Source organism: Phyllobates terribilis, unplaced genomic scaffold (assembly GCF_046119375.1).
Source record: "Phyllobates terribilis strain yellow unplaced genomic scaffold, ASM4611937v1 Scaffold_2__4_contigs__length_985480577, whole genome shotgun sequence".
Taxonomy (NCBI): Eukaryota; Metazoa; Chordata; class Amphibia; order Anura; family Dendrobatidae; genus Phyllobates; species Phyllobates terribilis.
This window is the reverse complement of record NW_027362762.1, coordinates 705,774,438-705,791,313: the sequence shown is the minus strand read 5'-3', so window position 1 is coordinate 705,791,313 and position 16,876 is coordinate 705,774,438.

Sequence of the window (16,876 nt, the reverse complement as noted above, 5' to 3'; positions counted from 1 at the left end):
GGTCTCCTATAGTATTTGCTTATGCCCTCCAAGCAAAAGCTGCCAAAAATTAGGATGGAGGAACTTGCAATGCCCCTTACAAGAGCCATGCAGTACAGCATATTACAAACATTATTCTCATGATTGGGGAGTGGGTCTCCCATAGTATTTGCTTATGCCTTCCAAGCAAAAGCTGCCAATAATTAGGATGGAGGAACTTGCAATGCCCCTTACAAGAGCCATGCAGTACAGCATATTACAAACATTATTCCCATTATTGGGGAGTGGTTCTCCCATAGTCTTTGCTTATGCCTTCCAAGCAAAAGCTGCAAAAAATTAGGAGGAAATGCAATGCCCGTTCGAAAAGTAGTGGAGGTTAGAGTTAATTTAAAACAACATGTCAATGCCCCTTGGAAGAGCTGTGGAGTTCAGAGTGGTTTAACAAGACGCTTTTAATGCCCCTCAGAAGAGACGTGGAGCTCCTAGTAGCTTAACAAGATGCTTTTAATGCCTGTCAGAAGAGACGTGGAGGACGCAATAGCTTAACAAGATGGTTTTAATGTCCCTCAGAAGAGACGTGGAGGTTCCAGTAGCTTAACAAGACGCTTTTAATGCCCCTCAGAAGAGACGTGGAGGTTGCAGTAGCTTAACAAGATGGTTTTAATGCCCCTCAGAAGAGACGTGGAGGTCCCAGTAGCTTAACAAGATGCTTTTAATGCCTCTCGGAAAAGTGGTGGAGGTCGCAGTAGCTTAACAAGACGCTTTTAATGCCCCTCGGAAAAGTGGTGGAGGTCACAGTAGCTTAAGAAGATGTTTTAAATGCCCCTCAGAAGAGACGTGGAGGTCGCAGTAGCTTAACAAGATGCTTTTAATGCCCCTCGGAAAAGTGGTTGTGGTCGCAGTAGCTTAACAAGACACTTTTAATGCCCCTCGGAAAACTGGTGGAGGTCGCAGTAGCTTAAAAAGACACTTTTAATGCCCCTTATAAGAGCCATACAGTACAGCATCTTAAAAATATTATTCCCATTATTGGGGAGTGGGTCTCTCACAGTCTTTGCTTATGCCTTCCAAGCAAAAGTTGACAAAAATAAGGACGGAGGAATTTTCAATAATGGCAACACGGACCACGGTCACCCTGGTGGTATAGTGGTGGTGGAGGCTGAGGATAAGGACAAGAACATAAAACAGCTGAAATTAGGAAGCGTATACCCATGTGTGGGTGTGAAGGGGTGCATGTGAATACACCTCCCAAAAAAACACAGTGGATTTGACTTTATGTTACTCTGCTGTCATTTGGTGGTGATGAGAAGTCTCGCCCAATCCAGCCCTTCTTCATTTTGATAAGGGTTAGCTTGTCAGCATGTCAGTTGACAGGCGAGGGCACTTATCAGTTATAATTCCCCCAGCTGCGCTAAAAACACGTTCCAATACACGCTAGCGGCAAGGCAGGCCAGGACCTCCAAGGCTAAACAGAGTGAGTTCATTCCAAGTGTCCAGCTTGGATACCCAATAATTAAAAGACACAGAGGAATCACGGAGGACGCTGGTATGGTCGGCAAGGTACTCCCTCACTATCTTTTGAAACTTTCCACTCCTTGTGAGAGTACCCCGCGCCTCAGGGCCTGTAAGCTGGGCGGGTCTCAGAAAACTGTCCCAGAACGTTGACAGTGTTCCGCTGCCTCTGCTGGATTGGAGTTGCCTCTCTCTCGCTTGTACGCCTTGGTTGGTCAACGAACTGTGACCTCTGCCGCTAGCGTGTTCAGATGGGAATTTTTTTAACAGTTCTGCAGCAGGGGCCTTCTGGTACTGCCCCATTTTTGTAGACCTCTCCACCTCAGGAATAAGAGAGTGAAAGTTCTCCTTGTAGTGGGGGTCTAAAAGTGTCACCAACCAGTAATGACTGTCACCCAACATTTTGACAACGCGAGGGTCACGGTTAAGGCAGCGTAACATAAAGTCAGCCATGCGTGCAAGACTGGTAACGGGCAAGACTTAAGTGTTCTCACCAAAATAACGACTGACCATGCTCTCCTCCTCCTCCTCATCCTCCCCCCTGTCCTCAGGCCACCCACGTTGAACCGACGGTATGACAGTTGTACAGGTACTACCGTCTACAGCGCATGATACAAGCTCCTGTTATTCCTCCTCCTCCTCCTCTCCCTCATTCTCCCCCAAAGCACGTTGGGATGAGATGAGGCTGGGCTGTGTGTAATCGACCGCTACGGCTTCTTGATCCATCTCATCATACTCTGGCTGAAATGCCTCCTCTTTATTTCTCTGCAGAGAGCGTTGCAAAAGACAGACAAGTGGAATGCTGACGCTAATGATGGCGTCATCGCCACTCACCATCTGGGTGGACTCCTCAAAGTTTGTCAAGATGGTACAGATGTCAGACATCCAGGTCCACTCCTGAGGTCTTATGTGTGGAGTCTGACCTGAATATCGACGGCCTTGTTGCAGTTGGGACACCACAACTGCTCTCTTCTGCTCACAAATCCTTTGCAACATGTGGAGGGTAGAGTGCCAACCTGTGGGGACATCACACACCAGTCGGTGTGACGAAAGCTGCAAAAACTGCTGCAACACAGCAAGGGTGGCGGAAGCTGTAGCCGACTTGCGAAAATGAACTGACAGGCGGCGTACTTTGATGAACAGATCTGGAAACTCCGGGTACGATTTAAGAAACCGCTGAACCACGAGGTTAAGCACATGAGCCAGGCATGGTACGTGTGTGATCTCGCCTCACCTCAGAGCCGCCACCAGGTTACGGCCATTCTCACACACGACCATGCCTGGATGTAGGTTCAGCGGTCTCAGCTACAGATCTGCCTGCTCTTTCACAGCTGTACACAACTCACAAGCAGTGTGAGGTTTCTCACCTAAGCTTATGAGTTTCAGCACAGCCTGTTGCCGCATGGCAGAGGCAGTAATGCAGTGCTTCCAGCTTGTAACTGATGTTTTGATATCTGAGATGGAGGCTGAAAATGAGGAGGAAAAGGAGGACAATGCGCAGGAACTGTACACTGTGGGGGCAACTTTGACTGATATAGGGCCCGCAATCCTTGGTGTGGGGAGGATGTGTTCCGTCCCAAGGTCTGACTGGGTCCCGGCTTCCACTATGTTTACCCAGTGTGCCGTCAGGGAGATGTACCGTCCCTGGCCACAAGCACTTGTCTACGTGTCCGTTGTCAGGTGGACTCTCCCAGTAACTGCGTTGTTGAGGGCACGGCAGATGTTTTGGGACACGTGCTTGTGTAGTGCGGGGATGGCACACCAGGCAAAATAGTGTCGTCTGGGGACTGAGTACCGAGGGACGGCCACCACCATAAGGTTGTGGAAGGATTCCGTCTCCACCAGCCTAAAAGGAAGCATTTCCAACGCAAGCAGTCATGAAATGTGCGAATTTAGGACTGTGGCCTGTGGGGCGTTAGCTTCGAATTTCCCCTTTCGTTCAAAGGTCTGGGATATGGACAATTGTACGCTGCGGTGGGACGTGGACGTGGACGTTGATGCTGTTTCTTGAGAAACTGCCATAACAAGTGAAGACTGAGAGGAGGGGGCATCTTTGCATGTAGTATGGACAGGGGATTGCCTTGCACACACAACAGGGGGTTCTATTGCATGCACAACAGCAGAAGAAGCAGTGGTGACACCCGCTGATACTGGTCGTGGACCCTGGGGTTCGCCCCACAAAGTCGGGTGCTTTGCTGCCATGTGCCTGATCATGCTGATGGTGGTCAGGCTGGTAGTTTTGTCACCCCTGCTGATGCTGGCATGGCAGGTGGTACAAATGGCCTTTTTGGGGTTATCAGCAGAGTCTTTAAAAAAATTCCAGACTCTGGAAGACCTATCGCTTGTACTGGCAACGTCCCTCGTGTTGGTGTTACGGGGAGCGGCTGCACGCCTTCTGTCTGCGGCCACCACACTGCTTCTTCCTGCCTGTTGGGGTACTCTGCCTCCCTCCCCCTGTGTGCTGCTGGCCTCACTCTGCATGTCCTCCTTCCACGTTGGGTTAGTTACTAGATCATCCACCACCTCCTCCTCTTCCACTTGCGCACCACGATCCTCCTCCTCACTTCCTGGCAATTGTGTCTCGTCATCGTCCACCTCTTGTGACAAATTGCCAGCGTCGACTTCCTGTGGCTGTGGCTGTTCAAATATTTGGGCATCGCTACATGGGATCTCCTCTTCCACCACTTCAAGCGGAGCAGGCGAGGGGCACAAATATGGTAATAGACCAGTGAACAGCTCTTCAGAGTGTCCAAGTGTGGGATCAGTTGCTGTCTGACGACACTCGGCATGGTGGGAGGAAGGAGCATCAGGGTGAGGAGGAGTATGCGGTCGAGACTCACGGCTACTAAGAGTCGACCGTGTGGAAGACAGGCCGGAGGTGGTGGTGCCCAGGTAGCTGGAAGTATTATCTGCTATCCAATTAATAACCTGTTCACACTGATCAGTTCGCAATACTGGTGTTGTTCTGTGCTTCCCTAGTAATTTGGTCAAGAAGTGGGAGCGAGAAGATGTGGCTGTTGGTTGTGGCACATTTTCACCTTGCCCACGGCCCCGTCCTCTGCATGCACCATCACCAGAACGTCCACTTCCACATCCCTTGCCACGCGCCTTGCCCATTTTAAGGAAGTAAAATAGCTTACACTCGCACTATCAATGGAAAAAGGGTAATAAAAAGTCGATTAGAACCGTGGAAGAGGAAAACCACAGTTCTATTTCTCTGGCCTACACCCGACTCTTTTAAACAATCTGAACAATCAGGGAGAAACTATTACTGTTTTTCTTTACGGAAAAAATACCAAAAGCTGAATAATAGAGATTTTTTACCGTGGAACAGCAAAACCACAGTTATAATTTACTGGTGCATACCAGACTTTTTTAAATATATATATTTGCGGCTGAACAGTGAGCGACCCACTCAAACTTTTTTTTTTAGATACAAATGGTCCAAAATTGGATAATACTGAGGTTTGAACGGTGGAACTGCAAAACCACACTTGCATTTCTTGGGCCTACACCAGACTATTTTCAACAGATATATTTGTGTCTGAACAATCAGGAGACACTATTATTTATTTTTTACGGCAAAAATTGTGAAAAGCAGGATAATACAGAGATTTGACCCGTGGAGCTGCATAACCACACTTGTATTTCTCGGGCCTACACCAGACTATTTTCAACAGATATATTTGTGTCTGAACAATCAGGAGACACTATTATTTATTTTTTACGGCAAAAAATGCCAAAAGCAGGATAATAGAGATTTTTTACCGTGGAAGAGCAAAACCACAGTTATAATTTACTGGTGTATACCAGACTTTTTTAAATATATATATTTGCGGCTGAACAGTGAGCGAGACACTCAAACTGTTTTTTTTTAGATACAAATGGCCCAAAAGTGGATAATACAGAGGTTTGAACCGTGGAACTGCAAAACCACACTTGTATTTCTCGGGCCTACGCCAAACTATTTTCAACAAATATATTTGTGTCTGAACAATCAGGAGACACTATTATTTATTTTTTACGGCAAAAAATGCCAAAAGCAGGATAATACAGAGATTTGACTCGTGGAACTGCAAAACCACACTTGTATTTCTCGGGCCTACACCAGACTATTTTCAACAGTTATATTTGTGTCTGAACAATCAGGAGACACTATTATTTATTTTTTACGGCAAAAAATGCGAAAAGCAGGATAATAGAGATTTTTTACCGTGGAACAGCAAAACCACAGTTATAATTTACTGGTGTATACCAGACTTTTTTAAATATATATATTTGCAGCTGAACAGTGAGCGACACACTCAAACTGTTTTTTTTAGATACAAATGGCTCAAAAGTGGATAATACAGATGTTTTAACCGTGGAACTGCAAAACCACACTTGTATTTCTCGGGCCTACACCAGACTATTTTCAACAGATATATTTGTGTCTGAACAATCAGGAGACACTAATATTTATTTTTTACGGCAAAAAATGCCAAAAGCAGGATAATACAGAGATTTGACTCGTGGAACTGCAAAACCACACTTGTATTTCTCGGGCCTACACCAGACTATTTTCAACAGTTATATTTGTCTCTGAACAATCAGGAGACCTTATTATTTATTTTTTACGGCAAAAAATGCCAAAAGCAGGATAATAGAGATTTTTTACCGTGGAACAGCAAAACCACAGTTATAATTCACTGGTGCATACCAGACTTTTTTAAATATATATATTTGCGGATGAACAGTGAGCGACACACTCAAACTGTTTTTTTTAGATACAAATGGCCCAAAAGTGGATAATACAGAGGTTTGAACCGTGGAACTGCAAAACCACACTTGTATTTCTCGGGCCTACACCAGACTATTTTCAACAGATATATTTGTGTCTGAACAATCAGGAAACACTATTATTTATTTTTTATGGCAAAAAATGCCAAAAGCAGGATAATAGAGATTTTTTACCGTGGAACAGCAAAACCACAGTTATAATTCACTGGTGTATACCAGACTTTTTTAAATATATATATTTGCGGCTGAACAGTGAGCGACACACTCAAACTGGTTTTTTTTAGATACAAATGACCCAAAAGTGTATAATACAGAGGTTTGAACCGTGGAACTGCAAAACCACATTTCTGTCTCTCTGGCCTACACCAGACTATTTTCAACATATATATTTGTGTCTGAAAAATCAGGGAAACACTATTATTTTTTATTATTATGCTATTGGTGATCAGGCTGCTTATTTTGCTACCCCTGCTGAAGCTGGCCTGGCAGTTGGTGCAAATGGGGGTTAAGTGCAGAGTCTTTAAAAAATAACCAGACTCGGGAAGACCTAAGAGTTGTACATGCAACTTCCGTCATGTTGGCGTTACAAGGAACGCTTTCCCGCCTTGTGTCTGTGGCCACCACACTACTTCTTCCTGCCTGTTGTGGTGCATTGCCTCCCTCCCACCGTGTGCTGCTGTCCTTGCTCTGTATGTCCCCGCGCCAGGTTGGATCAGTTACTATATCATCCAACACCTCGTCTTCCACTTCCACGCCCTGGTCCTCCTCCTGACTTTCTGGCAATTTTGTCTCATCATCATTATACAACGACAGCAATTGCGCTTTCCCACCATCGCCTTCGTGTGACCGTGGCTGCTTTAATATTTTGGAATCGCTACACGCGTTCTCCTCTTCACTCGCTTGAAGCTGGCCGGGTGAGAGGCCCGAATCTACAAATGGAAAAGTGAACAGCTCTTCTGAGTGTCCAAGTGTTGGATCAGTTGTCTCTGGGCACTTGGCATGGTGGGAGGAAGGAGGATCAGGGTAAGGAATATGCGGTCCAGACTCACGGCTACTGAGACTTGACCGTGTGGAAGACAGGGTGGTGGTGGTGGCGACAAAGTAACTGGAAGCATTATCTGCTATCCAACCAACAACCTTTTGACACTGCTCTGTGTAAAATAGTGGTGTTCTGCGGTCCACTAGTAATTGGGACAGGAACTTCGAGAGACAAGATGTGGGTGTTTGTTGTGGCACAATTTCAGCTTGCCCATGGCCACTTTCACGGCCTTGGCCTCTGCATGCACCATCACCATCACGTCCACTTCCCCGTCCCTTGCCATGCACCTTGCGCATTTTAAATGGAGGACAATATTTTCCCCTTTCACGAGAAATGGCTGATTTTGAAATGCAGTTATATGTGATACGTCTGAGAGAGAACAACGATTTTAAAAAGCAGGCCTGTAATTTACTAATATTATTCTACACAGAGACCTAGTGTGAATAGCTTGACCGACACACTGCAACAGAATGAAAATGGAAGAAATGTATGATTTTGGAACAGTCTTATAACTAGAGATGAGCGTTGTTCTACTCGAACTGTTCGCCAATCTCAAATTCGAGCTGTTTTGGGCGGTGTTCGAGCCGTTCGGCGAACACGAACAATTTGAGAAAAATTCGGCTGTTCGAGGTTATGCTCGATAACTGTTCGTGCACCAAAATCATGACTGGATTTTTTCTCAGTAATGATGAAAATTAATGTTAATACGCAGTTTGAGTGTACAGCGGGGTGGGGGGAGGGGCAGGGGATGGATCTCTGCAGAAACAATGAAGATCTCCATTTTTTTTTTCTCTTTCCCGCATTTACAGTGGGGAGGTGCAATCTGTCAGCCTATCAGCAGCGCACACACGGAGCGAAGTGCTTTTTTTCACACAAGCAAGGGCATGTGTCATTGGCAGTGTATGTCACATGTCCTTGCCCTATAAGACCAAGCCATTTTCCCCGTCGCCACCATTTTCTCACTGCTGCAGCTGCGTGTTAGACGGCACCGCTGTTGCTGTGTGCGCTATACCTTGTTAATTTCAAGCCAATTTTCGCACAAATCTACAGATAGCTTGGGAGTAGGGAATAGTTGTGATTGCAGTCCTTTTAAGGACTAGGTTACAGCATTTCCTACGACTTTTATCAGGCAGGTCTGTGCTCTTAAATAGATAGATTGTGGGAGTAAAGACTAAATGTAATTGGAGTCCTTTTCAGGACTAGGTTACATCAGTTCCTATCAGTTTTTGCCAGGCAGGTCTGTGCCAGTGCTGTGCAAGTTTTTTTCACAGCATTTGGCTGAATCTAGCAAAGCTAATCCTTTTTGGCCTATTGCAGAGTGTGTTAGTCAGTGGAGTAGCCTATCTGTGTTGCAAGATATACCACCTGTGTATAGAATACCAATTTTTTTACTGCACCTAGTGAAGTAAAATCTTTTGGGCATAGCATCATTCTATTAGTCCATCTATACTGACCTCCATCAGGTTGCAAATTGAATATAATTTTTTATGAGTCGGATCCAGGACCAGACGCAGAAGGTTCTGACCATAATGTAGACCCTCATTCCCAAACTGTAACTCCTGTTGGTGGAGACAATGAGGAAGACAATGATAAGACTCAAGTACCTGATTGGAGCGACAACTTTAGTTTTTTGTCAGGGCAGGAACAGGTTGGCTCTGAGGACGACGGGTGTGATAACGCACAGGGTGATGATGATGAGGTTGGAGATCCCACTTACTGTCAACCCACAGTCAGCCAAGAGATGAGGTCAGCAGAGGAGGTGGAGGAAGATGCTAGTGACGACGAGGTCAGGTTGCGCCTTCCTGGACAGAGACGTAGTACTGGAAGCACGTCAACAACTGCATCCTCAAACACAACTCTGCCTCTCACCACAAGTCGTGGTGGCTCTTCAGGTCGCATGGGTGCTAAGCCTTGCATAGCCTGGGCATTTTTTCAGATGGATAAAGATGACCCAACTCGTGTTATCTGTAACATTTGTCAGCAAAAGCTAAGTAGAGGCCAAAAAATACATAGTTTGAGTACTTCATGCATGAACCGGCACATGGACATGAAGCATAAGTTGCAGTGGGAAGCTCAGTGTGCTACCATGCGGCCTAGCCGGCCGGGCCAACCACCGTCTGCCATATCTTGTGCATCCGCGGCCTCTTCATCCTCTGTGACTGGGGGGACAGCAGTCACACCTGTTTTGGGGCGCAGACCTGCCACCTCTTTACCCGCAACAGCCAGCGTGATTGGCAGGTCATCATTTTCTTTGGAGGTGGTAACACCAGCTGGTGTTGAGCGCTGTCCGACATCGATAGCACCACCTTTGGATCAAGGCAACCTAACATGTCCGCCTGCATCTTCCTCACAGACCGGCAGTTTGCCGGGGACACCCTTATCAACCCCGTCTAAGCACAATAGCCAGACCTCGGTCCCTCAGATGTGGACAAGTAAAAGACCATTTCCTCCTAGCCATGAGAAAGCTAAGAGGTTGAATTTCACCATCTGCAAGCTCTTGGCTACAGAAATGCTGACTTTCCGCCTGGTGGACACAGAGGATTTTCGAGACCTTATGTCCGTCGCAGTGCCCCAGTACCAGATGCCCAGTCGGCACTACTTCTCAAAGAAAGGTGTGCCTGCGCTCCACCAGCATGTCGCACACAACATCACCGCTTCTTTGAGAAACTCTGTGTGTGACAGGGTGCATTTCACCACAGACACTTGGACGAGTAGGCATGGACAGGGGCGTTACATGTCACTGACTGGGCACTGGATAACTGGTGACAGCAGGACAAGGGGCTGCTGTCCAAGTCTTGCCGTCCCCACGAGTTGTGCGTCAATCCTCTTTATGTCAAAGTTCCTCCACTGCTTCTGCCTCCTCATCCTCCTCTCGGTCTTCCACCTGCACCCAAAGCCTGTCTGGTCATGCCACAAGCTTTCTAACTGCGCAGAAGGGATCCTGCACACCTCCTTACTATGCTGGCAGTAGGGCTCAACGTCATCAGGCGGTTTTTACATTGAAATGTCTGGGAAATGTGAGTCACACAGCTGAGGAGTTGTGGTCAGCTCTGGAGAACCAATTTCATGAATGGTTGTCTCCACTGGACCTGAAACCAGGGAAGGCCGTGTGCGACAATGCTGCAAACCTGGGTGCGGCCCTTCGCCGGGGCAATGTCACACACGTGCCTTGTATGGCTCACGTGTTGAACCTGGTTGTCCAGCAATTTTTAGCCCACTATCCCAGACTAGATGGCTTTCTGCAGAGGGCACGGTCGCTGTGTGCTCACTTCCGCCGTTCGCATCCCGCAGCTCAGCGACTTACATCTCTACAGAAGTCGTTGGGCCTGCCACTTCACCGGCTAAAATGCGATGTGCCTACCCGGTGGAATTCAACTCTGCACATGTTGCAGCGACTGTGGCAGCACCGACAAGCCCTGGTGCAATACGTTCTGACGTATAGCCTGGGCCAACGAGATCCAGAGGTGGGGCAAATCACGCTGGAGGAGTGGTCTCAGATCAGGGACCTATGCACCCTTCTGCACAGTTTTGAAATGGCGACGAAGATGTTTAGTGCTGACGATGCCATTATCAGCATGACTATTCTGGTGATTTACATGCTGGAGCACATGTTAAGCAGAATTCGGAGTCAGGTGGTGGCACAAGAGGAGGTGGAGGAAGTAGAGGAGGAGGAGTTGTATGCGGAAGGGCTAACATCTGCAAGGTCCAGACGGTCGGCAGCACCAAGGCGGCAGGCATGTGAGGCTGGGGGAGATGGTTTTACCAGGGCGCATGGTAGCAGCCAAACTAGTGAGGAAGGTGCAGGAGCCCAGGAAGAAGTGGAGGACGAACTGATGGAAGACTCATCAGATGAGGGAGACCTTGATCACATTTCTGTTGTGCGAGGTTGGGGGGAGAGGACAGAGGAAGGAAGCATGATTGTTACCTCGCCACCAACACAACAGGGACTTGGTGCTCCTGGATGCGCAACACACATGAGTGCCTTCTTGCTGCACTACCTGCAACATGACCCTCGAATTGTGAGAATTAGAAATAATCCTGACTACTGGGTTGCCACACTGTTAGATCCCCGGTACAAAAGTAAATTTGCAGAAATTATTCCTGCCATAGAAAGGGATGCACGCATGCAGGAGTATCAGCAGAGACTGTTGCAGAATCTTACATGTGCTTTTCCACAAAATACCAGTGGTGCACGTAGTGAATCTCACAGTTCCAACTTGCCAACCGTGGGACCGTCAAGTGTTCAGCACTCAAACCGTAACAGAACCACAGTATCTGCTGGTAACATTAATTTTGTGCAATCATTTCACCACTTTTTTAGCCCATCCTTTGCAAGGCCACAGGAGACAAGAAGTCTGACACATAGTCAATGCCTAGAGACGATGGTACAGGAGTATCTCCAAGTAAACATTGAAGCCATGACTGTGTCACTGGACCCTTGCTCTTTTTGGGCTTCCAATCTGGATAAATGGCCGGAGCTAGCCACTTACGCCTTGGAGATCTTGTCATGCTCCGCAGCCAGCGTTCTGTCTGAACGTGTGTTCAGCGCTGCTGGTGGTGTGCTGACAGATAAGCGCACGCGGCTCTCCACTGATAATGTAGACAGACTCACGTTCATAAAGATGAACAAATCATGGATCCGAAACGACTTTTCTACCCCTGTGTCATCCTGGGGAGAGTAAAAGCTTGATGATTGGTTAAAATCACCCTACCAACCGTTTTAAGCTTTCAAATTACTAATCATGTTTATCTGTATCTTGGCTGGAAAATAATTTGGGCTTTGTAGCAGTGTGCAGCACTGATTCTATTAGGCCATCTATAATAAGCTCCACCAGATTTAAAATTACTAATCATGTTTATCTGTACCTTGACTGGAAAATAATTTGGGCTTTGTAGCAGTGTGCAGCACTGATCCTATTAGGCCATCTATACTAAAGCTTCACCAGATTTAAAATTAATAATAATTTTTAGCTGCATCTAGCCCGGAAAATAATTTTGGGGCTCCGAGATGCGCAAGACACATAAGTGCCTTCTTGCTGCACTACCTGCAGCATGACCCTCATATTGTCAGAATTCGAAGTAATCATGACTACTGGGTTGCTACACTCTTAGATCCCCCAAACTTTTCGATCAACCTTTTCATTTTAATAAAGACCAAAAAAATAGTCATTTTTGAAATTATAAGCATTAGCAGGTTGTTAGAAACTGAAATCAAACAGTTTTCAACTCAAAACTTTATTCTAGGTGATGTTACATTTTCACATAGGACCCCTTGTTCGAAAGGAGCTTCTGAACTCTCTCGTCCATTGAATTTGTCAGGTTTTGGATGGTTTCTGCTTCAATTGTTTTGCATGAGGACAGAATACCCTCCCAGAGCTGTTGCTTAGATGTGAACTGCCTCCCGCCATCATAGACACTCCTTTTAATGATGCTCCAAAGGTTCTGAATGGGGTAGAGGTCAGGGGAGCATGGGGGTCACACCATAAGTTTGTCCCCTTTTATGCCCATATCAGCCAGAGATGCAGATGTTTTATGTGCAGCATGAGATGGTGCATTATCATGCAAACAAATGATCTTGCTGTGAAATACACGGTTCTTCTTCTTGAACCATGGCAGGAAGTGCTGTTTGAGAAAATCCACATACATTATGGAGTTCATCTTTAGCGCCTTCAGGGATCCTAAAGGGGCCGACAATCTCTCTCCCCATGATTCCAGCCCAAAACATTACTCCACCTCCTCCTTGTTGGCGCTGTAGCCGTGTTTGCGTGGGGTGTCCATCAACCAGCCATCCTCCACTCCATCCATCTGGACCATCGAGCGCTGCACGGCACTCATCCGTGAACAAAACAGTTTTGAAATCAGTCTTCATGTAATGTTTGGCCCACTGGAGCCGTTTCTGCTTGTGTGAAGTGGATAGAGGAGGTCGACAGGATGGCGTATGCACAGCTGCAAACCTCTGAAGGACCCTGCATCTTGTTGTTCGGGGGACGTTGGAGGCACCAGCAGCTTCAAAAACTTGTCTGCTGCTATGACAAGGCTTTTTTGCCGCTGCTCTTTCAACCTGACGTAATTGCCTGTAGGAAAGAGTCCTCAATTTGCCCTTATCAGCACGCACACGTGTGTACTGTGAATCAGCTACATACTTCTTGATTGCCAAGACACTTCATCCTGATCATCGCACAATGTTGATTGTAGTCATGCCTTGACCTAAACACTCCACAATTTGTTGCTTCTCAGCAGCCGACACATCCTTTTTCTTTCCCATTTTGGCAGAAAATGTAGGCTGCTTAATAATGTGAGACAGCCTTCTTAAGTAGTCTTGCCTTTCATTGGACACACCTGCCAAACTAATTAGCACAGGTGTCTGCAATTGCTTACAGTGATATAAAGAGCCCTGACACACATCACCATCAATGAGTTTAACTGACAAACAAACAAATTCTTCCCTTATCACTCCTAAACACTTTTTGCATAATAATTTGGAACACAGTGTACATGTGCTTTTCCACAAAACACCAGTGGTTCACGTAGTGAATCTTACAGTTCTAACTTGCCAACCGTGGTCTGTATGGAGTTGTTCAATAAAGGGCCCAAAATTAAGATAACATAGATAGGAGAGGTCTCTATGAATAGGAATTCCTAAGTATTTGATACCCTGTGAGGGCCAGGCAAAGGGAAAGTTGGACTGGATGGAATCCTATATGGATTTGGGGAGGGAGACATCGAGGGCCTCAGACTTCGCTGCATTGATTTTAAAATTTGACCATGTAACAAAGTGATCTATTTCAGCCATAACAGCATGGATGGATATATGTGATTGAGTGATATATACTAGGACATCATCAGCAAATAGAGAGCACTTGTACTCGGTGCCTCCCACCTCAATCCACCTAATATTGGGGTTATGGCGAATTGATGAGAGCAGGTGCTCCGTCACTAGGATGTATAAGAGAGGGGACAGAGAACATCCCTGCCTTGTCCCATTGGTGATTGTGAAAGGTGATGAAAATGTTCTGACGCGCCCCCTGGGCCTTGGGACACCCGGAGCCGGACCCTTTTTGGTGGATGCTGGTGGTTGTAGTCTCCGTGGCGGCGACCCGGTTCCGTGGCTCAGGGCGGTCAAACCAGTGGTGGAACTATTTATGTGGTTTTGATGTTTAAATGTCCGACTACGCCACCCGTGGATTGCGGTCAGAGTGAACCGCCGCTCCAGGGCAGACCGCTGAGGCTGGTGTTGTGGGTGCAGCAGAGCATAGCATAACTCCCCACGGGAGGAGTATAGCCTCAGGGCAGTGTATGCGGAGGATGGGGGTGATGGTGCAGGGCACGGCCTTTACGGAGTCAGTGATGCAGTCCAGGGCCTTTACTCACAGTTCTTATTATCCAGACCACGTCTGCAGGTAACAGCTGCCCACGTCGTACTGTGCTCACCAGGTGAGGGGCTCAGACAACTCCCAGATAACTTTGGAGCGCTTCACAGGACCCCCTTTGTGTGTCCTTTGTCTGGCCTTTCTTACCAACCCTTCTGTCCGGCTGCCTCGGGCTTCCTCTTGGTAAACTTGGCGCCAGTTTCCCTGACCCTATGTGGTGCCTTCCTAGCGGGTGTAGCGAGGGGCTGCGCCACATAAAATGTCACAGCCTCCTGTTTCTAGCTGAGGGTCGTTTCCTGCCTCCACTAGTTTCGGGGACCGGTCTCCCCCTTTCGCCTGACCCCTCCACGCAGGTGGATTCGGGCGTGCGGTGGCGACTCGCCCGTCCGCACCCCTGGAATCCCTTCGTTCCTCGTTCCTGGAGCCTTCTCCGCTCCTCTTCCTTCCTTCTCCCTCTTCCAGGCCTGGGCCTCTGTTACTAGGCCCGCCTCCGGAGCAGATCTCATGCAGAGCCCCTGCTCCCTGCCACTTCTGCTCAGACTTCTCTGCACTGAACTAAGATGGTGCCCACCTTTTATACTCCCTTCTCAATGCACCCAGGAACTGCTTCCTCCCTGCTCCTGCACTACAGGGTTCCCCTTCCTCAGTGTTCCCTCCCCCCACTCCAGCCAGGGACAGGGACTGTCGTGCCCATCTCAGGGGCATTTTGGTCGCCCTGCCCCACGGCAATGTGGTGTAATGCATGCAGGTGTCGGGTCCTGATCCACACTACATCCTTACCTGAGAGTGAGATATCACACCTCTGGGTGAGGTGCAATACCTCTGTAGCAACCGAGCCCTCAGGGTGCAACAGTTCCATTTATCTTCAGCCTAGGTGACGTATTGCGATACAGGGCCGTGATTTTGGCTATAAAAGGGTCCCCTAGACCCCTACCCCAAGCTTTTTAAGAGAATCATATATGGCGTGCCAGGAGACTCTATGGAATGCTTTCTCAGCATCCAACGAGAGTATCTAATTACAAATTTTTAACTGCATCTAGCCCAGGAAATACTTTGTGCCTAGTAGCAGTGTCTGCTAGTCAGGGGATTATCCCGGCTGTTAAGCAAGCTACACCACCTGTAGTTTGGACACTTAATTTTTTCAAAGGAAATGCTTCGGGACCACGGGATACTCAGTGAAGAGCATCAGGAGGCACCCAAGGCATAGGGGCTGGGACTGGCAGTAGGATGCCTTGCGGTGGACAGCCGAGCTCGATCCTTATGAAAGCTTTTTAACTGCAGCAGCTTTAGTGGACGCTACTAGAGCTGGAATTACGCGGCTGCTGGCATGAGACTTGCCCTCCAATAGATCCTTGTAAATGGATTTAAAGTGTATTCATTCAAATTAGAGAGACAATTTAAATTAAAAAGCTTAGAGCTGCCTCCACCACAGGGGGGCTCGCTCGACCCACCAGCGGACAGGCACCAGTATTGGGAGAGGGGGGCTGGCCGTCAGGGTTCACCGTGGCTCTGGCACAAACCCGGAGACGCGGAGGTGGCACGGGCAGGAGCGGACTGAATGTGTCGGCTTCTCACTTTTTGGATTTTAGAAGGGCATGACATGCCTATATCTGTGTCTCCCCCTCCTTTTACTCCTCCACCTCTTTTCTTTTCACATGACTATATGTACTTGTCACTTTTCCATGTGTTAGTTGTGTCTTCTGAGCAGTTTGTCAGCTTTTGGACACCTTTGAAGGCGTTTTCTATGTGTTTCTATGTGTTTTTGTTTGCCTGCCATTGGTTTTAACGGTGTTCGAAGGTGTTCGACGAACAGTTCGACGAACAGTTCGGCGAACACACGGGTGTTCGACGAACCGAACTCGAACACTACGGGGGTGGCTCAACACTACTTATAACTGAAATGTCTGATAGAGAACCATGGTTTTAAATAGCAAGGCCTGTAATTTACTAATATTATTCTACACAGACACCTAGTGGGAATTGCTTCACCAGCACACTGCAACAAAATGAAAATGTAAGAAATGTATGATTTTGGAATAGTCTTATAGGTGATGTCTGACAGAGAACCACGGTTTTAAATAGAAGGCCTGTAATTTACTAATATTATTCTACACAGAGACCTAGTGTGAATAGCTTGACTGACACGCTGCAACACAATGGAGGCCTATATTTTCCACGTTTAGTTCAAATTTCTGTA